Source organism: Magallana gigas, chromosome 1 (assembly GCF_963853765.1).
Source record: "Magallana gigas chromosome 1, xbMagGiga1.1, whole genome shotgun sequence".
Classification (NCBI taxonomy): domain Eukaryota; kingdom Metazoa; phylum Mollusca; class Bivalvia; order Ostreida; family Ostreidae; genus Magallana; species Magallana gigas.
This window is the reverse complement of record NC_088853.1, coordinates 64113880-64136379: the sequence shown is the minus strand read 5'-3', so window position 1 is coordinate 64136379 and position 22500 is coordinate 64113880. Positions and strand designations below refer to the sequence as shown.

The 22500-nt window shown below is 33.0% G+C and overlaps 2 protein-coding genes and 1 long non-coding RNA gene across 3 annotated transcripts in view; 1 reads left to right on the top strand and 2 right to left on the bottom strand.

Annotated features, from left to right (window-relative positions):
• LOC105348035 (protein jagged-2-like) overlaps positions 1-22500 on the top strand; it is a 103125-nt gene that overhangs the window by 63180 nt on the left and 17445 nt on the right. The gene's annotated exons all lie outside the window — the stretch shown is intronic.
• Positions 2470-6790, bottom strand: LOC136274991 (uncharacterized). Its single transcript, XR_010713521.1, has 2 exons — positions 5507-6790; positions 2470-2771 (listed from the first exon to the last, which is right to left on the bottom strand). It is a non-coding gene; the product is annotated as an uncharacterized lncRNA (long non-coding RNA).
• LOC136274997 (ATP-dependent DNA helicase pif1-like) overlaps positions 15348-22500 on the bottom strand; it is a 423530-nt gene continuing 416377 nt past the window's right edge. The window contains exon 5 of the mRNA XM_066083232.1: positions 15348-15640. The gene's annotated coding sequence lies outside the window, so the exon portion shown is untranslated. The remainder of the gene's footprint in view (positions 15641-22500) is intronic.

The following is a 22500-nucleotide window of genomic DNA, read 5'->3' as shown; positions in this document are numbered from 1 at the left end:
TATTGTCCTCATACCCAGTAGATACTAAATAGGCATATAATATCCCATCCACCTCCATTTCATGTTATATAAGGCCTAAAAAAAAATAATTCCTGTTTCCTGTCGCCCGACCGACCCTATCTTTTACCCTCCGACCCTAAAAATTTTTTTGTGATCATGATGGTGATCGGTAACTTCGCCAGAATTTCCTCAAAAAGAGAAGTGAAAGTGCCCGGTCTTCTAAATTCACAATCGTGTAAACTGACCTCACTGGCAAAATAATGATAGTAAACTAATATACAGACATTTTTACTACATAAATTAACCTTGTGGTTATAGTATAACTTGCAACTATCTTATTTTCAGGGTTTATAAATACGGGTGATGCAACAACATACTGTGCATTGGAAATTACAAAAATGATGTTTATTACTTTGAATCCTGTTATAACAGTTAGTTAATAACCTGTTATTAGTTAATAACTGCAATAAATGTTAAAATTATCATAAAACTGCTGTCTATATTATCTTGAAAATTAATCAGATCCTCTACATAATAACGTACGATAGTAAGTGGGTCAAAGGGTAGGACTAATACCCCAAATACACGAAAGTACAGACACTGATTTGACATTAAGCATAAACAAAACAGAAATATTTATCCAGAAAAGGATAAATACATTCATACACATGTAGATTAAATTTTGCAAATAATATTAGTTTTTATTTTTAATTTTAAAAAAATGGATTTTTTTTTGATACAGGTTGTTTTCGATACATTACATGCATAATAATACATATACCTTTGGAAATTTTGAATCATCATTAACATACTGTGCACTGTGAACATACTTTTTTCTCATTATAACACACATTCTTGAAGTTTTTAAAAATAAAATATTTTTTAAAAATAAAAATTTTTTCCTACCTACCTACCCTAATTTTTTTGGTCAGGTGACAGGAAACATGAATATTTTTTTTTTTGGCCTAACCTCCCGTTTGTAACCTTCAATTTCACTGTGTAAAGTCAACACAACAGTCAAAGCCGCAAGTTTCACAATTTATTACTGCTTCTCATGTACTTAAAATTAGGGGCCTTAATATTGCTTAGGCCTAAAAAAAAAAGTTGTGTGTTTCGGGTAACCCGACCTAACCTACAAAAATGGCCCGATCCTACCATTTTTAGATGCCTGATTTTATCCGACTGAATTTTATCTTATTTCCAATAAAAAAAATGTTTTTAAATATGAAACAAACAAACATTCTTAGGATTCAGGCAAAAAAAATAGATAAAATAAAAAAAAATCTCCACCTACCTAACCTAATTTTTTCATCAGTGTTACCCTAAACACACTATTTCTTTTTTTAGGCCTTACCAATTCCAACAAGAGACATCCCATTAACTATTGATAAACATCAAAATTCATTTCATGAATCTACGCAACACTGGTAAATCTTCAAGTACAGTCACTATCAATTTTACAAAAATATTGACGGTTGTTTATCCGAAACTGTTCCTTGTACCTTTAACTTAGTACACTAACATTTTATGAAAAGACGGTTTGTCTTAGAATAAGAAAGCTAATGCAATTCTGAGAAAAAGAATACCACATATTGCAAATTCCATTGAGGTTTAATAAAAATATGGCCATTTAAGTGAACCCCCCATTTCCAATTTCCATTAGTAAACACAGATTTACAGGGTTCTCAATAGTAAAACATCTTTACCTGACCTTTTAGAGGTCAATTGTTGTTCAACCACCTTTAAAAAGAAACCTTATTCAATACAACATGCATCTACATTATATAATCATGAAAAAAGCTTCACATCACTTAGAAATATCCTTACATGTATACCCCCCCCCCCATCTTTTGATTTTCATAAAAAATCATGGTTAAAAATGTTTTACCTAATTTTATGAAACTTATGGCAATTTCCTTGAGTCATTTCTCACACATATTTGAAAACAATCATCAATGATTCTAAAATTTGATCCTAATTATTTGTTTATTTTATGATTAACACCATTTTAATTAACAAATAGACAGCTGTCCTGCTTGTGATTTCTTGTTTTTATGAAAAAAAGTAAGCTAACAATCATATTTAGTGAATATCTAATCTATTTTGATTTCTAGTCTCCTTCTATCCATGCTAAAACAGTAAGATACAACCTACAAGTTAGACATCTGCCTTAAATTAAAATAAAATTCAAACACCCAGGTAGCTGGAGACAGAGTTGATTTCCATGAAAAATGTTCAAAATTTGACATGTTTTTCTCCTTTTTTTATGCATATATACCTTAGAAAGGTAGCAATAGGTTGTTTCTTGTTCATTTCAAAAGTAATTATCATAGCAGATGTTATTTCAAAGTCAAATGTACATTTACATATCCTACATGTAATCTTAATGCAGACAATTGGATGGGGGGGGGGGGTTCAATTATGTAAACACATCTAAATACCTTTATAAAATAAAAAATAAAGGAAACATAATTGCATACTTTTATTGAAAAACAAATTTTCACAACAATTATGAATTTCTTTAAATAGCCTTAATTTTGTTTTTCATAATTTCTTATCAAACACAAACCACAACATGGGATGATGCTTTCTTCAAGTTCCATTATTGTTCATGCATTATCCGATTTAATTTGAATTACCGGTAAAAAGTCTGTAGAACACAAGGAATATGCATGTGGATAGAGGTGACAGGTTAATCTCAAGAGCTGACCCACAAGAATCAACAGGTAAAAGCCATGTGGTGCCATGTCAGAACAAGAGTCCATTTTTAGCTGAAATAAAAAAAAAATAATTAGCTGTGTTTACATACATGTACTAGTAATAGCTGTGTTTACATTAACATATGCATATTATTTCTGGAAAAAATACACTGACCATGCAGTGTAATAAGTATTACATATTCCAATATATGACATAACATTTAGGCAGTACAAGATCAAAAATTTGCATATCAAGTCATAATTTAATATTAAAAAAATTTCTTAGGTATAGACACTTATCAGATTGAGAGAGAGTTTGAGAGAGAAAGAGAGCTAGAGTTTATTTCTTGTAGTGCAACAGTCAAAAATTTCAATTCGAAAATTACAAAGGAATATTACCCATCTGAACAGCGTCAAAGTACATGTATTTCCTTCTGGTATACCCGCATGTTTTATCAATTCTACCGGGGTTTTTTTTGGCAAATAAATTTGGCGAGGGTTTTGGTTTCTTTTCTTTTAAATTACATGTTTTAAAAACAATACTATGTGTAATAAGCATAAAACATGTATGAGTAAACTCAATGAAGAATTTTTAATAGATTATTTTTCACAGAATGTGTTACATTTCATGTATGTCAATCTCTATAAAAGTAGCGTATATTTCGTGCGTCATAAATTGGAAGTTTTAGTTAATATCATTTACTTGCATGGTTGCTATATATATGTCTAACCCAAATTTTCTTCATAAAGCTACAGCTGTAATGTACCACATAATTATATGTTTTGTCACAAGTATACATTTTTAAAAAATATCCAAATTCCAACAGTTGAAAGTAACTCGATGAATTTTTCATTCTCTGATAAGTTCATTGTGTTTTGTGCGTGCATATATTATAAGTCTGCTGCAACAGCAGCCAATCAGCGGTATAAGCTGAATCCACTAATAAGAAAGTTTGTGGTTTAGGAGCGGGTAAAATTGTTTATGCATAATGTAGCTGACACTGACTTGAATGCGATGCTGTCAAGAACACCACACCAAATAATATCAAGAGACATAAATATTCACTTAAATGTATTGTGTTGTAAAGTAAAGGTTTTAATACAATTATTGCATCTTGCAAAACATGTGATGACCCATAATCATCTGTAATATATCTGATATAAATGTACAAGATGGGAGAAATAATGACAGAACAGACTGGGATTCGAACCTTGCCCTCTGAATCTCTAGTCAAGTGCTCTACCAACTGAGCTACATGTATCTGGCAAAAAGTAGTGTATATGAGACTTAAGTAATTTGTAAATTGTGCAACGCTCATTTTAAATATATCAAAATAACTTTTGACATGCGGTAATACATCGACAGATTGAATAAATTTTTAACCCTTATTCATGTTTTCATTTAGTTGCAATGTATCGTGATATGTATCGTATCGCATCTCATGTATCGTGATATGTATACCGAATCGGCAAAGTACAGAATCGTCCAAGCCTTAATATTGTCACAGGATGGGAGAAATAATGAAGGACAAACCAGGAATTAAACCTGGGCCCCCTGAATCTCTAGTCAGGTGCTCTACCAACTGAACACTGGTATTTAAACCGGTCTGACCGTCACATATATAAAAAGTTATTTTAAACAATGGTGTTAAATAAAAAATAACACTTGCAACCTTCAGTTTTTGTCTGTAATTAATCAATATTGGAGTGCGATCAGTTATCATTGAGAACCATTTTTCATCAGTGCATTGTTACGTCATTTTATCAACACATAAAATTATATACGAAAATATGATGTAACATTGCACCAGCGAGAAATGGTCCTCGACAAGAACTGCTGGCATGCCAGTACTGCCAGTAGTCAGATTAAAAAAAGAGAATATAAAAATTACATTTAAAACATTAACAAGGACAATTTAAGTACACATCAAAACTGCTAAACAAGAAAAATTATGTGAACTGGTAGAGTGGTAAGCATAGTTCTAACTTGTAACCTACATGTACAAGTACATGTACCGGGTACCCGTTGGTCTGCTAAACCTCTCTAATGATACATTGATCTGCATCATAAAAATATTAAAGACTTTTTAGTCATGTTTTAACTCTGAAGTCTGAAGTATATACAATTTTATTTACTTGATGTTACATGTATGTCTACAGGGTATTTATGTCTACATTTGGAGTCTTCCGCACAAGAATATGATCATATGTTTCTAATTAGACCCTGCTTTGAATTTTGAGTTGAAAATTCACAATCTGATTTTTTTTTAAATAGATAAATTCGGTCATCCTTTCCAGTCACCCATGAACCTCGAGCAAGTCTAAACATCCAGTAAACAATGTAAAAATTACACGTTAGTAAACAAACACCCACACCATAACAAAAACATCTAACTCTGTAATTCTTATAAAATTCTTAACCCAGCAGATGTTAAATCATCAAGATATATTTGTAAATTCATACGTGATGCACATAACATAAGAAAATCTATGTACAGTACCAACTACATGTATATTTGTATACTGTATGTATGACTTTTGCCACATGTGGATTTTCTCAATAAATTGAATTGTAATTTACACAAAATTCTGGTAAAAAGGAAAGAAAAAAAAACAAGTGAAAGGTAAAACATTTGGGATTCAATTCTATTAAAAGGATTTATATTGTCTGGACTAGAAAAATATCATACATAGTGACAGTGTGCACGTACTTACATGTACATCTATATACTAAATGTTAACCAGTTAACATGCTGACATTTTAACCACTATAGACAAGAAACTTTAAAAGAAATAAAAATCCTCACCTTCTTCAGTAACATCCAAATAGATCACACACTTTAATGTCCATCTTTTCGTAGCTTATCAACGGCTGATCAATGGAAACATAAACATCCGTCGACATGGTCGACAGAAGTGTGGCTGTCAGAATTTCCTCGTAAACGATTCACACGAAAATATATCCCTCCTTATACAAATATGTAGTATTGTTCCCTGTGCATGTTCATATGTTTCACAGTAACTTGAAAATGCATGTGTACACCGAAAGAATACACAACTTCTCTTCTGCATTACGGCTCTCTCTTTTCTACAATGTCATGCCGTTCGTTACTGTTTACATTCGACGCGCGCGCGGGGGTTACAAACAGGGGGGCCCCGACAAATAGTTGCACATAGAACGTTTAAATAATGTGTGTTCATTGAATTCATAAATGATATAGATGAAAAAAAATGAAATTGAATCACAACAATTTATCTAAGACGCAACACAACGGAATGCAGTAAATGCCTGGGCCTTAAAGTGGCATTTGTTCGCTTGTGTGTCTATGTAGACATATTAACTCGTTCATGTACGATTCTCACATATTTGTTTTATGAAATTTGAAAAAAATAGGGCACAGAACTTTTTAAATTTGATACCAAATGACATTAATTAATATATTAACAATAACTGAATTAATTTTTTTTCATAAAATGATAACGATTTTTGCTATCAAAAAAATACGTGTATGAGCTGCTGACCCCTAATTATAGGGGCCAGCCCTTTTTTCTTAATTTTAAATGAAAGCTCTCGTTATTTTAAACAACTTTTGTTCTATATGTATTAACAAAATATTTTTAGTTTAAAGGTTATTATACAAAAAGCAACAAAATTTCAGACCCCCCAAAACCTTAAACTTTACCGACAAATAGCTTAAAAACTAAAACACATTTTGCCAAAATTTTCATGCCAGCAAAACTATAAAATGTTACCAACAATTCTGCTAAATTTCATGCAACTATCTTTTGTAGTTTCCGAGATCAACTCTGGACAAAAGACCCCCCAATTTTCAATTAAAGGGCAATAACTCATAACCGGAAGTAAAATTTAAAAATTTGAAAAAAACGTCTAGAGATATTAATATCATCTACATACCCTGAAAGTTTCATAGCAATCAGACAAAAAATGTTCGAGAAATCTCGTGCACAAAATTTGCGGGAAAAAAAAAAAATAATAATAAGAAACAGTAGAATAACAGAAGGGTTTTCCGTTGAAAAACGGAAAACCCTAATAATAGAAAGAAACCGAAGAATAACAAGAGGGTCTTCCGTTGGAAACGGAAGACCCTAATAATAAGAAAAGTGAAAAAGAAACATTACAATAATAGAAGGGTCTTCCGCTGAAGACGGAAGACCCTAATAATAACTAGATTCGATCTCGTTGCGAGCAACGAGTGGGTCTTCCGTCCGATTTTTGAATAGATTAGATTAAACTTATCAATTCAAAGATGAAATCGTAGATCTAAGCGAAAAAAATGAAAAAAAAAATTGCGGCACTCCAGGCTTGAACCCGGGTCGCCTGGGCCATGTCCACGACTATATCGACTGAGCTACTTGGACTCTCGCTTCAGGACTTTGACGCTTAATTTCTCGAGAACGCCTTGATCGATTTTGAAACAAATTACATATTCTTAATCAGTAAAAGGGTCCCTATTATCTTATTGGAAAAAATATATAAAAATAAAAAGTTGAAAATTTTCATTTTTTAATTTTGCTTCCGGTGACGACCGGAAGTGACGGTCAACATTCTCGTGACCGAGGTACACGAGGATATTGCTAGATCTATCATCTCTGAAAATTTCAGTTCTCTATCTTTACTCGTTTTTGAGAAACATCGCCGACAAAATTGACTTTTAAAAATTGTAAAACGACGATAACTTCCGACCGGAAGTGAATTTTTCAAAATTGTTTCAGGGGTATAAAATTCATATGACTAGGCATCAGCCCTGCAAATTTGAAGGAAATCAAACGAGTCATCTCCGAGAAATCGCCTGCACAAAATTTGTAAGACAAAAAAAGAATAATAATAATAACTAGATTCGATCTCGTTGCGAGCAACGAGTGGGTCTTCCGTCCAATTTTTGAATAGATAAGATTAAACTTATCAATTCAAAGATAAAATCGTAAATCTAAGCGAAAAAAATGAAAAAAAAATTTGCAGCACTCCAGGCTTGAACCCGGGTCGCCTGGGCCATGTCCACGACTATATCGACTGAGCTACTCGGACTCTCGCTTCAGGACTTTGACGCTTAATTTCTCGAGAACGCCTTGATCGATTTTAAAACAAATTACATATTCTGAATCAGTAAAAGGGTCACTATCATCTTATTGGAAAAAATATATAAAAATAAAAAGTTGAAAATTTTCATTTTTTAATTTTGCTTCCGGTGACGACCGGAAGTGACGGCCAACATTCTCGTGACCGAGGTACACGAGGATATTGCTAGATCTATCATCTCTGAAAATTTCAGTTCTCTATCTTTACTCGTTTTTGAGAAACATCGCCGACAAAATTGACTTTTAAAAATTGTAAAACGACCATTACTTCCGACCGGAAGTGAATTTTTCAAAATTGTTCCGGGGGTATAAAATTCATATGACTAGTCATCAGCCCTGCAAATTTGAAGGAAATCGAACGAGTCATCTCCGAGAAATCGCCTGCACAAAATTTGTAAGACAAAAAAAGAATAATAATAATAATAATAATAAGAAAAGTGAAAAAGAAACATTACAATAATAGAAGGGTCTTCCGCTGAAGACGGAAGACCCTAACTAGACACGATCTCGTTGCGAGCAACGAGGAGGTCTTCCGTCCGATTTTTAGAAGGTGATATGACGTCATCGACTGCAATTTTCGATAACAAAACATGATCTGGAAACAGGAGTTGAGCACTAATGCTTCCCTGTAATGTTTTTTTATAAGTTATAAGTTGCTTTTTTAAATACTAGCATTTCTTCCAATGGAGATAGAAAAGATTAAACTTTTTTACCATTGGCCCCTAAAATCCCTCGCTAGGTAGCGCAAGAAAAAATCATTATATTGTTAGGATATATAAACGTATACCTAATTTTGCTTTAATGACCTATTACAAAACATGACTCAATAAATGACTATATAGATAAGAGACTTTAGGCCCATCTTGATCCAAAATTTAGGGAGGCGGTCTCTTTTTCTTAATATCAAATGAAAGGTCGTCTAATTTTAAACACATTTTGTTCAACAAGTGTTTAGAAATTCATTATCGTTCCTGAGATATGTATGAAGAAAGTTATTTGGGACCGGTCCCTTATCTCCTTATAAGGGCCGTTTAACGACATTTTTTAAGGTTGAAAATTTTTTTGTGCATCATTTTGAGCATCTTTGCTTCTATACTGCATTTCCAAAGATTTTTCCTTTCTGATTTATGGGTAATTAATTTTTTTCGGACATTTGACCTCTGAAAACCTCTAATTATGTAATGCATGGTAAAATCATTGCATTGCTTGGATACATAACTATAAGATAACATATCTGCTTTTATGATCTTTCAAAAAATATCTCTCAGTAAAGACTTAAGAGCCCTCTGATCCCCTACTGTGAGAGGCAAGCCCTCTTATTTGATATCGAATGAAAGAACAAATATCAAATGATATATGGGTGATCAAATTTTGGACGTTAGACCCCTAGAAACCTAATTACGTAACACATGAAAAAATCAATAGATTCCTTGGATATATAGCAGTTGAGTTCGACTCAAAATTTGAAATTTTGTTTAACGTGCTTTTGAATGACAACAGTTGTGAATGGAATTGGAGATCATTTTGGAGAGTAAAAAGGTATTGAAAATAATTCATGCACAGGATTATGCATATGACTAATAAAGTGTCTTACACATGTAAATCTAAATGTTAAAGCTGCTTGGTCCGATTTTCATTAAAACAATTGTACGCTTTTAAAGATGGTTATGCTAAGTATGTGAGCAATTTAATATACGTTGCAGTAGTTTTCCCGGTCAATTAAGCCATATTTCAATGAAAAATAATGTATATGTTGAAACTCGTTGGATCCGGATATTGTGTATTCCGGCATGCTGTCCAATCCGGCGACATTATTCAGCCCCTTGACATTTTCCTAACACTTTTGTATAAAAAGTGTTGTGCAATCCGGTACACCGCCGCGATGGAAAAAAACCCCGACTGCTTATAATTAGTAAGAGTTATCTCCCGTAGTCCGGCCATTTATCGATCGTTCGGCCTTCTGCTAGATACTTAATTCTCAATTATCGACCAATTTTTCTGTCGTTGCTATTGATTTAAACAACTGTGAATATAGATGCAAAGTAGCAACTTATTTCAGTTTATACCGTTAAGTCTTGTTATAAATAAATACGCATTTTTCCCCATAATTAGATTATAAGCTCACCCTATTTTTTTCAGGCCGTGATTCAGAAAACTGCGGGAGTAAGACTGCCGATATCGTTTGTCATCCCCTCATATTACCCCGAAACGTTATAATTTCAAATCAGGCACCAAACAATGAGGAGAAATGGAAATATGCGTCGGATCTAAATGTTAAAATATTCTCATGATAAAATTTTGTATTTATGGCAAACGTAGAGTTTAATTATCATTTTTTTTCTCCAACAAAATATAATCGCACTTGTATTTTGTATCCATAACTTTTAAACTCCTTTTAGCAAAATTTGTCAAATATCATGGTCGTTTCACCCTTTTGTTGCAAACCAAGCTGGAATGTTCAATCGATGCGCTGTTGAACGAAAGTCACTCGGCTAGAGAAACTTACTGCATGGGTCGTCTAAAAATATTAATTTCAATGATTTTAGAAACTTTTAGATTTCACAATGTGTAATTATTGTTACGTTACAGGAAAATTGTCATTTCATGCACATATAATTTGCACAAAATAACTTATTCATGTAACCAGTGTTTGAAATTTTAGACCGCTCTTAATAGATATATTTGAGAAAGAAATTTTAGGGGTCTTCTTATCGGGGCCGTGTAACAAAATTTGAGCCATTTCCGAGAAAATGCGTGCACAAAAATCGTTAATAAAAGAAAAGAATGTCGGAAACGGAAGCTCTTAACAAGGGGACGGGTAGTGCTTTAAAATTCCTATTTACATGTACATGTAATTAACTTACCTTGTAAAATTATCAATCATATGTATTGGATAACTGCTATTGCTTAATTGGCAAATTTGATTTGCTTATTGACTCCATAACCTCTACAATTTCGCTTTTATAAAATACATATAATCATGTACTCCAATCAGGTGTTGTACTTTACAGAACGTTCTTTACGCGATCGCCGAGCGCTTCTTTTAGGAAAGAACAGTCCTAATCAGACAGAAAATACATAATAAAGCATACAGACGTTTTATTTAAGTATATATAATTTATGTATTAAATATTAGAGTGTGCCTGAATATGCAAAGCCCACTCTCTCTCTCTCTCTTAGCTCATAAAAAGATTCTTATATATTTTGTTAGCCAAATGAATTATCACATATTACAGATACTTACGATGTGTGTGTTGGAATAATCATTTTGTGAATATCGCCTATATTTTGTTGAAGTAGGTAATATAATGCATTAAATTCTCAGCAGCAAAATGTCAGAAATAGACACAGGTGAACGTATTTACATTTCAACTAGTACGACTGTAAAACATTGTATTATATTAATTGATCGCATTTGTTTTTACTTTACGCACTTTGATTTAAATCAATGGTTTGATGCATCGTTAACCAATATAATTGAAAATAAAATTTAATTCAACAAAGAATGAATGAACATTCAATTGTGTGATAACGTATATACACGAGAAGCATGTTTCCGAGACTACAGCAAATCGATTGTCCACTTGCGCGGCATCTCCTCGGCCCGTGCTATGTAAATGTACACCCAACGTGGTGGGTTTGACATGTTTGCAGTCTGATAACTGAATTTCATTTTCCAACAATAATACTATTTCATGACATAGACAAAATCACAAAGAACGCCTTATTTCAATGACAGTCATACTATTTATTTTTTTTTCAATTATGATACAAAAACAGCATTACTTCGTAGGTAATGGTATAATCGTTTTTCTTTTACTCTTTAATATCGTTAAAATCGGAATTCTTTGTGTTTTTGCATCTACATGAATAAAGCCATGTGTGCATTACAACAAGGCGCAAATCTTGTGTATTGGATAACCGCTCGCTTTTAAGTCCAGCCGCGACCTATTTCCTCGGCCGCGGGCAAGGGATCGGATACGTATAATTGTTTACATACATGCAGCTTGAAATCCAGCTAGATTTTAAACGCGACTCAAATGGATTGCATAGAAGCAATTCTTTTATCCATAATGTGTTTCCCTAGAATAGAATTAAACTGTTTAAACACTTACCGCATGTAACCTGGTACACTTTATATGGTAGTAGGTATAAGTGTAATCTTTATTATTTACCAATTAAATCGGAGTTTTTGTGTTTGAAGCTACATAAATAAACACGTGTGTGCATTACAGCAAGACGCAAATCTTGTGTATTGGATAACGGTAGACCGCTCGCTAGTCCAGCCACGACCTATTTAGTCGGCCGCGGGCAAGGGTGTTCACATACGCAGCTCCGAATCCAGCTAGATTTCAAAAGCGACTCAAAGGAATTGCAAAGAATGAGTTCTTTTATCAATAATGTGTTTCACTAGAAAATAATTTAAATGTTTAAACACTGTCCGTATATAAACTGGTGCCCTTTATGTCAGTTATACGCACAAACACCCCGTTTTTTTGCCAAATAAAACACCAATACATGGTAACAAGTCTAGCTTTTTACACTCATATTACGCAATACCCGAACAAAATATTATTGTCATGACATTAATAAGATCATAATGAACAACTTTTGCAGCGACAGCCATATCGAAATCTTAACCTCGTTTGAGTTATTAAGCAATAACTTTCAAAAACTCTAGGTTCCTAACCTGAGGGGCCAGCTCCTTAAACATAAATCTTTTCTGTTCTACATGTCTTTACAAAATTTTTCCGGGAGAAAGGATAAACTAAGAAAACCATGACAAAATCACAACGCTTTTTTATCTCATTTTTGGAGCCCTACCGAACTTCGGCGCTTTTTGCGCTGAAAAATAATAAATGCTCTATTACATATCTACAATCTTTCATCTATCATTCCTGAAATTTTGAACTCAATATCTTTTTTAGTTTATGAGAACCTTCGTGGACAAGCCGACCCTCCAAAAATCGTTAAATCGTTAATATCTCAAAACCGGAAGTGACGTCACAATTTAAAAAAATTTGCAATAAGGTTCAGAGCATTCTCTATCAGATCTGAAAATTTTATGTAAATCGGCCGAGTAGTTGTTGAGAAATCGCGTACACAAAATACGTAAGAAAAAAAATAATAGGGAAAAAGAAACCGAACGAAAACAATAAGGTCTTCCGTTGGAAAACGGAAGACCTTAATAAGAAAAGTGAAAAAGAAACATTACAATAATAGAAGGGTCTTCCGCTAAAGACGGAAGACCCTAACTAGATTCGATCTCGTTGCGAGCAACGAGTGGGTCTTCCGTCCAATTTTTGAATAGATAAGATTAAACTTATCAATTCAAAGAAAAAATCATAGATCTTAGCGAAAAAAAGAGAAAAAAATTTTGCGGCACTCGAGGCTTGAACCCGGGTCGCCTGGGCCATGTCCACGACTATAACGACTGAGCTACTCGGACTCCGCTTCAGAACTTTGACGCTTAATTTCTCGAGAATGCCTTGATCGATTTTAAAACTAATTACATATTCTTAATCAGTAAAAGGGTCACTATAAGGTGTAAAAATTTCAAAGAAAAATATTAAAAAATAAAAAAGTCGAAAAATTCAATTTTTCAAATTTCCTTCCAGTGACGACCGGAGGTGACGGCGGACCTTCTCTTGACCGAGGTACATTAGAAAAACGGTAGATCTATAATCTCTGAAAATTTCAGCTCAATATCTTTGCTCGTTTTTGAGAAACCCGACAGACAAAATTGACTTTTTAAAATCGTAAACGGACGATAACTTCCGACCGGAAGTGTATTTTCAAAAATGGATAGAAAACAATAAACTTCAGATAAAGTCGCGTGAATCAGAAAAATTTGAATGAAATCTGTTCAGCCATCTCTGAGAAATCGTCTGCACAAAATCGGTAAGAAAAAAAAAAGAATAATAATAATAACTAGAGCAAAGCTCGTTGCAAAGCAACGAGTGGGTCTTCCGTTAATGTCAAGAGTAAAGCTTGATGTTCCTGCAAGAAGCAGAGTGTTTAAATCAATAACAAGAGCAACTTAAAGTAAAAGATAAAAATAAATACGAATGATACTATGTACGAATTAACAAAAACCTTAACGATTCTAAGAACGACTTAACAAAAATATAATTCCGAAGGTGTCAAAGTACTTAACAAAATTCGAATTATTTTTGGTACGAGTTTGAATTTTACGCTATTTTTGAAACCAAAAACGCAGAATCAAAATTTCTGAAAAATCAATTTTTAAACCCCGATATCTGTTATGCATCGTCCGATTTAAAAACGGATTTTAGTTTTGTACTCATCATGAAAATTACCGTAGGTTACATATGTTTAATTTTTAATATTGAAAAACAATGAAAAACTAAAACAAGAGGCAAATGGGCCACATCTCTCACCTGAGGAACAATAGGTATGATAAAATCAGCTTAATGGGGTCACAATGCAAACTACCTGGACAATGTACAATAATACATGTAGATCCTGTATAAATAAAATCCATTTTCCCCCCTAAATATTTTTATGTTTATAATCATAAGTTCCTTTTCTAAAAGGATGATTTTATATTGATTTTATAGTCATATCGCATGTTGAGTATTGCAGTTCTCAAAAAGATCCTTAACAATAGTTTATATATGTATTATTATAAAAATTATTATATTCATATACTCTGAACCTTCTTGTGAGGCCAAAGAACTGTCCTTGGGCCAAAGTCTTAACAATTATAAAGAATCATCTGGCTGATTAGTTTCGGAGAAGAAGATTTTTAAATATTTACTCTATATATTCCTATGTTAAACTTTGACCCCCCCCCCCACCCATTGTGGCCCAAACCTATCCCCGGGGTCATGATTTTCACAACTTTGTATCTAACACTACATGTACCTGAGGATGTTTCCACATACATGTAAGTTTCAGCTTTCCTGGCTGATTAGTTTCTGAGAAAAAGATTTTTAAAGATTTTCTCTATATATTCCTAATATGTAAAAATCCATTCCCCCCCATTGTGACCCCACCATACCACCTGGGACTATGATTTGAACAAACTTGAATCTACACTACCTGAGGATGCTTCCACTTTAATTTGAGCTTTTCAGGCCTAATGGTTTTTGGGAAGAAGATTTTTCAAAGATTTTCTCTATATATTCCTATGTAAAACTTGATCCCCCTCTTGTGGCCCCTCCCTACCCACGGGGACCATGATTTGAACAAACTTGAATCTACACTACCTGAAGATGCCTCCACACAAGTTTAAGCTTTTCAGGCCGAATAGTTTTTGAGAAGAAGATTTTTGAAAAATACCAACAAATTTTCAATAATTCTCAATTACCTCCCCTTTAAAGAGGGCGTGGTCCTTCATCTAAACAAACTTGAATCCCCTTCACCTAGTGGTGGTGCTTAGTGCCAAATTTGGTTGAAATCTGCCCAGTGGTTCTTGAGAAGAAGATGAAAATATGAAAAGTTTACAACAACGACAACGACAAATTGTGATCAGAAAAGCTCACTTGAGCCTTTGGCTCAGGTGAGCTAAAAACAAAATAAAGGAAACATAATTGCATACTTTTATTGAAAAACAATTTTTCACAGCTAACAATTGTAAATTACTTTAAACAGCCATAATTTTGTTTGTTATAATTTCTTATCAAACACAAACCACAACAAGGCATGATGTTTTCTTAAAGTTCCATTACAGTAACTGTTCATGAATTATCAGATTTAATTTGAATTACTGGTAAATAGTCTGTAGAACACATTAAGGAATATGCATGTGGGTAGAGGTGACAGGTTAACCTCAAGAGCTGAAAAGAATGAACAGGTAAAAACCATGTGGCCACCAATAGCTGAAATTAAAAAAATTAATAAGCTGTGTTAATACATGTACCGGTACTAATAATAGCTGTGTTTACATTAACATATGCATAGTATTTCTGAAAAAAAAATACACTGACCAAGCAGTGTAATTAGTGTGACATATCCCGATACGTGATATTAGATGGCACAGGACACTTTTTTTGATACATTTCATTGTAGCCTGGGGGCGTGTGTCTTCGGAACCCTGTAACTAGAATTTCCTCAGTTCCCATTCACCACAAATACCTTTAATTCACTCTTTATAAGGCCAATCACCAATTTCTGAAGAAAATTACTAGTCAATTAACCTGTAAAATTTTCTACATACTGGTTTTTACGAGATTTTGACCCTTCCATATTTTGCTAATTTTTCATGATTTTTCAGCTTTTTAGACCTCCCCCAGCCAATTCCCTGCAAAGGGTTGACCTTCCGTACCATGGGCATGTTGCACCATCACATGTCAGAAACTTACCGGTGTATAGTTTATAATGCCCCGTCCACCTACTTTTCATGTTATTTACTCTCCCGTCTGTAACTTGCATTTTCACTGTCTAAAGTCAACACAACAGTCATAGCCGCAGGTTTCGCATTTTACTTCTGAATTTCATGTACCTAACATATGGGGCCTACATATTGAATATCAATTTCAACAAGAGACATCCCTCTAACTAATGATAATCATTAAAAATCATTTCATGAATTTTAGCAACACTCATAAGCCTTCAAGTACACCAACTCTCAATTTTACAAAAATTTTGACGGGTACTTTATCCGTAAACTGTCCCTTGCTGCCTTTAACTTACACTAACATTCTCTGAAAAGTCATCTTGTCTTAAACTTACAAAGCTTATGCTATTCTGAGAAAAAGTATACCTCATTTTGCCAATTCCATTAAGGATTAAGAAAAATATGGCCATTTAAGTGAACCCAGCATTTCCACTTTCTTCTATTTAACACAGATTCATAGGGCTCTCCATAAATAAAGCATCTTTACCTACTCTTATAGTGGTCAATTGTTGTTCAACCTCCCTAAATAAGAAACCTTATTCAAAACTACATACATATACATGATATTATCATGACAAAAGCATCACATCACTTAGAAATACCCTTACATGTATACCCTCCCCCTATTTTTTGATTTTCCTAAGAAGCATTAGTTTGAACACTTTAACCTAATATTATGAAACTTGTGGCAATTCCCTTGAGTCATTTCTCACACATATTTAAAAACAACCATCACTGATATTGAAAATTGATCTTTTCTTGATAAATGGATGAAATGTAACATTTTTTTTCACAAAAAGACATGCAGCCATACATGTGATTTCTTGTTTTCATGAAACAGTAAGCTTATAATCATTTTTAGTGATTATCTTATTTATTCTGGTTTCTAGTCTCCTTTTAACTTTGCTAAAATAGTAAGACCTACAAGTGTGATGTCTGCTCTTAATTAAAATGAAATTCAAATACAACCGGGTACCTGGGGACGGATGAGAATTCCATGATAAATGTTCAAATTTTACATGTTTTCCTACATTTTTGATGCATATATACAATAAAAGGGTAAACATTTGTTGTTTTTTGGTCATTTCGAGAGTAATTATTATAGCAGATGTTATTTCAAGGTCAAATGTACATTTACATATCCAACATGTAATGGTAATGGAGACAATTGGAAAGAGGGGGTAGCTTTTTGAATTCTGTAAATATATCTAAAATATCACTTTTGGATAGGAAGGAGCAAAAACTTGAGTTTTTTGACATATTGTATACTTTGATAACTGCATTTGTCTACATGTGAATTTTATTTGAAAGAAAAATATGCTGTTTTAAAAAAATTGAGTTATATAAGTCAGGTTGCTTAATGTTATTTCATGAAATCAGACAGCAAAATTGCTGCAAATTTATAATTTAAATAATTCAATTGATCAAAACTCTTTTACTGTGCAGTATTAATTCTTATCTCGGTAATTAACTTAAGCCTATTAATTGTCATCAGGATAGGAAATACCTACTTTCTTAGCCAATTTACTCTAGTGGTGGTCATTCTACACATTTAAAAGGGATTTACTTCCCTTGTATATTATAGCTAATAAATCATGTAATGACATATATAACCAACAAAATCATCCATTTTCCCAAAATAGACTACTTTTGGTACAAAATCCACTCAAAATTACAGTTAAATGAGAAATCTGAAAATACCATGTAGTCTTGAAACTTACACTAACATTCTCTAAAAAGTCATATTGTCTTAAACTTACAAAGCTTATGCAATTCTGAGAAAAAGTATACCTCATTTTGCCAATTCTATTAAGGATTAAGAAAAACATGGCCATTTAAGTGAACCCAGCATTTCCACTTTCTTCTATTTAACACAGATTTATAGGGCTCTCCATAAATAAAGCATCTTTACCTAATCTTTTAGAGGTCAACTGTTGTTCAACCTCCCTAAATAAGAAACCTTATTCAAAACTACATACATATACATGATATTACCATGACAAAAGCATCACATCACTTATAAATACCCTTACATGTATACCCTCCCCCTATTTTTTGATTTTCCTAAGAAGCATTAGTTTGAACACTTTAACCAAATATTATGAAATTTAAATGCTTCTATTCTGATCAATTGAATTTTTAAGCAGCGTGAAATTAAAACCATCGCAATTGATACTTTAGTCAAAATCATGAAATTTTAACACGGTGGAATTAAAACGACTTACAGTATTTCATCCGAACAGCCTCAAAGTATAATTTTCTGCTATACTATTTTTTAAAAATGAATTCTACTGGGGTTTTTTTTTGCAAATAAATTTAGCGAGGATTTTTTTCTCTTTTCTTATTAATGAGAGGTTTTAAAAACAATATCATGTTAAGTATGTATAAAATTCCATAAACAATTTTACAAAGCTTTGGATTTTAGTTGCACAATGAAAAAATGAGGGATTGCACGATAATACATGCTCATTTTCAAATTTAAAGCATTGTTGATTTCTTTTCCTAGATAGAGATATGCACAAAATGATGTTGCTCTGTGATGCTTTGCCAAGATTAAAAGCATGAGAGAGAGAGAGAGAGAGAGAGAGAGAGAGAGAGAGAGAGAGAGAGAGAGAGAGAGAGATCTGAGGCACATGTAGTAAAAATTATTACATACATTTGTCTTACTGTAAAAATTGTTTACAATGTAGATGTGTTCTGCATGTAAAGTTTACCTAAAATGAATCAATAAAATTTAATATATATAAAAGATAAACTAATCTCAAAGAATTTACAATGTTCTGGGAAATAATCAAATCTTGAGAAGAATGTTTTATGGATATCAGGGAACATTAACCTAAAATCTGAACTTAAAGTTCTTTTCACCTTGCACTCTGTTTTACATGCTCTTTCACAGGCGATAATCATATATAACGGCGAGCCAGACAAAAGTTCTAATTTTAATTAGACTGAATATTTACCATGTCAAATATATTTATTTAATTAAGCACAAGCCTGTCTGAGTTCTTTAATTCATTAATTAAGTGGAGGTGATATGGTAAAGATCTGCTATATTCAAATATTTAGGGTAAAGTTATCATCATGCAAACATGCACTCTAATTACAACATTCTACTCTTGTGTGCCTTTGGACCCCCACCCCTTTTAATTGCACTGTTTTACAGTGTGTTGTTCAATACAAAATAAGACATACATATACATAATAATAAATAGAAATTCAAAAGAGTAGTGTGCAAAACATACACGTGAAAATACATTGGACAGATAATATCGCGAGATTTCTCAAGACTCAAATGCCCGCTTTTATATTGTTACGCACGTCAAAAGCGGAGGTTAGAGTCAGAGAAATGTCGGATTAGATTGAAAAGTGCACAAACACTTTGAAAAGAAAAAGTCAATACGACATACCCTGTATTGAAACATACCTTTATAATCTGTCATAAGTTAGTTAAGCTGAAATTTCCACTATCGCGGTCTTGCAGGCCATTCTTCTGACACACCGCTATCAGCTGTTGTTCGCGGTCAAAACATGGCGAGTTGACATGGGGAATCGTACGATAATTATTTCGATTAAAACTAATAAGACTAATAAAAACTAACAACGTAATTATCGATCGAAGTAAGGAAATCGTTTCGATAAACACTCTGATTAACTATATAAAAAAGGAGTTCGGTTTTATGACCTGTACGAAATCTTTTCAGCGGGAGTTACTTTCAGTGGGAAGTTTGCACTATTTTTTAAACCAATAACGAGGAATCCACATTTCCGGAAAAATCAATATTTAAACCCCGATATCTCTGCAATGCAGTATCCGATTTTAAAACGAATTTAAGTTTTGTATTTAGCTTTGCAAACTATACAATATGCATATAATTTTATGTTTTTTATAAAGTTTTATGACCAGTACGAATTGTTACAGTAGAAGTTACTTTCAGTGTGAATTTTGCACTATTTTTGAAACCAAGAACGCGGCATCAAAATTTCCGGGAAAATCAGTTTTTAAACCCAGATATCTCTGTAATGCATCCTCCGAATTCTAAACGGTTTTCAGCATTAGATTCAGCTTAAAAATCTCTACAAAATACGTAAACGTATTTTGTTTGATCAAAAAATTCAATTTTTCGAAAAATTTGATTCACTTCCAGTTTCGACCGGAAGTGACGGATTTTTATTATATAGCCTCATTACAGAGGTAAATCGACCAAATCATAAGCATTGAAAATTTCAAGCCTCTACCTTAAAGTGTTTTTGAGAAAACTCCCGGACAAAATCACTTTTTTAAAATTAAAAAAATGACGTAACGTCAAAACGGAAGTGACGTTGTCTTTAAAACTTTAACATCTTGGAGGGACGATAACTTTCTAAAATCTCTGGAAGTTTCATTGAAATCGGTTGAAAACTTTTTGAGTTATGAAGCAAAAAAGGAGTCAGAAAAAAAAGAAAAAGTATAATAATAATAAAAAGAAACCGAAGAAAAACAAAAGGGTCTTCCGTTGGAAAACGGAAGACCCTAATAACTAGATTCGATCTCGTTGCGAGCAACGAGTGGGTCTTCCGTCCAATTTTTGAATAAATTAGATTAAACTTATCAATTCAAAGATAAAATCGTAGATCTAAGCGAAAAAAAGAGAAAAAAATTTTGCGGCACTCGAGGCTTGAACCCGGGTCGCCTGGGCCATGTCCACGACTATAACGACTGAGCTACTCGGACTCCGCTTCAGAACTTTGACGCTTAATTTCTCGAGAATGCCTTAATCGTTTTTAAAACTAATTACATATTCTTAATCAGTAAAACGGTCACTATAAGGTGTAAAAATTTCAAAGAAAAAAAATAAAAAATAAAAAAGTCAAAAAATTCAATTTTTGAAATTTACTTCCGGTGACGACCGGAAGTGACGGCGGACATTCTCTTGACCGAGGTACATTAGAAAAACGGTAGATCTATCATCTCTGAAAATTTCAGCCTTTTATCTTTACTCGTTTTTGAGAAACCCGACAGACAAAATTGACTTTTTAAAATCGTAAACGGACGATAACTTCTGACCGGAAGTGTTTTTTCAAAAAATAAAAATTATATATCAGCTTTAGCTAAAAACACGTTTATATTGAAAATTTGAATGGAATCGACCGAGACATCTCTGAGAAATCGTCTGCACAAAATCGGTAAGAAAAAAAAAGAATAATAAGAATAAGAAAAGTGAAAAAGAAACAATAGAATAATAGAAGGGTCTTCCGCTGAAGACGGAAGACCCTAATAAGAACTAGAGCAAAGCTCGTTGCAAAGCAACGAGTGGGTTTTCCGCTAATGTCGAAAGCAACGCTAGAAGTACGTCTAAGAAGCAGAGTTCTTAATCTAGTAACAAAGAAACCTAAGTACAAAAAGATAAAAAAAACCGAATGATTTTTGGTACAACTTATCATAATCCGAATGGTTTTAAGTACGACTTAACCAAAAACGCTTAACCATTTCAAAAACGACTTAACAAAAAAAACAATGTGTTTAAGTACGACTTAACAAATTCGATTTCATTTTAGGTACAAGTTAACTTTATCTTGAACTAACATCTTTTTTCTTAACCCAGAATGCAAAATTAAAATTTACGTAAAAAATCAATTTTGTTTAAAACATAATTCTGAGCAACTTTTCCTCTTCACTGCTTTTCAAAGGGTTGATCTTTCGTACTGTGTGCTCGTTGCGTCATTAATTGTCAGAAACTCATCGATGGAAAGTTTACTTTACTGTACCTCTGTGAATATTTTCTATGTAAAATTACTATGAACCAGACAACATTGAAATGGTGAACATTTCAAAGGGCCCCGCTTATGTTATTTCAGAGAATTCTGCTTTGACCTTGACCTTTAACTTGAAATTTTTCCAGCTGGCATAGAACTTTTAATTCAATTTCATTCCCCCTAACATACATGCATTTTTGTTCAATCTGACCAAGATTAAGCATATTTGGAAAATAATCTACTGTCTAAAACTAATTTTAAAAAGATCTGCTATGACCTTCACATTAACAGACTTGGTTCAAGGTCACTGCACGCCATTAACCAATAAACTCTGTAAAGGTAAAATATTAGCCAAATAGGGGCTAAAAGGAGAGTATATCTATGCTCTTAAAATATGGATTTTTGTGTGTTCTGATATGACCTTGACTCTTCATCTACAAATATCATTCGAGGTCATTGCATATATTTTGATCAAAGGCATCATGTGGGTGAAGTATGAGGCTGAATGGAGCAAAGGGAGAGAAGATATACTCCGGACAAGGATTTTTAAAAATATAATTCTGCTATGACCTTCACAGTTTCTTTTCACTGAAAATAGGTTCAAGGTCA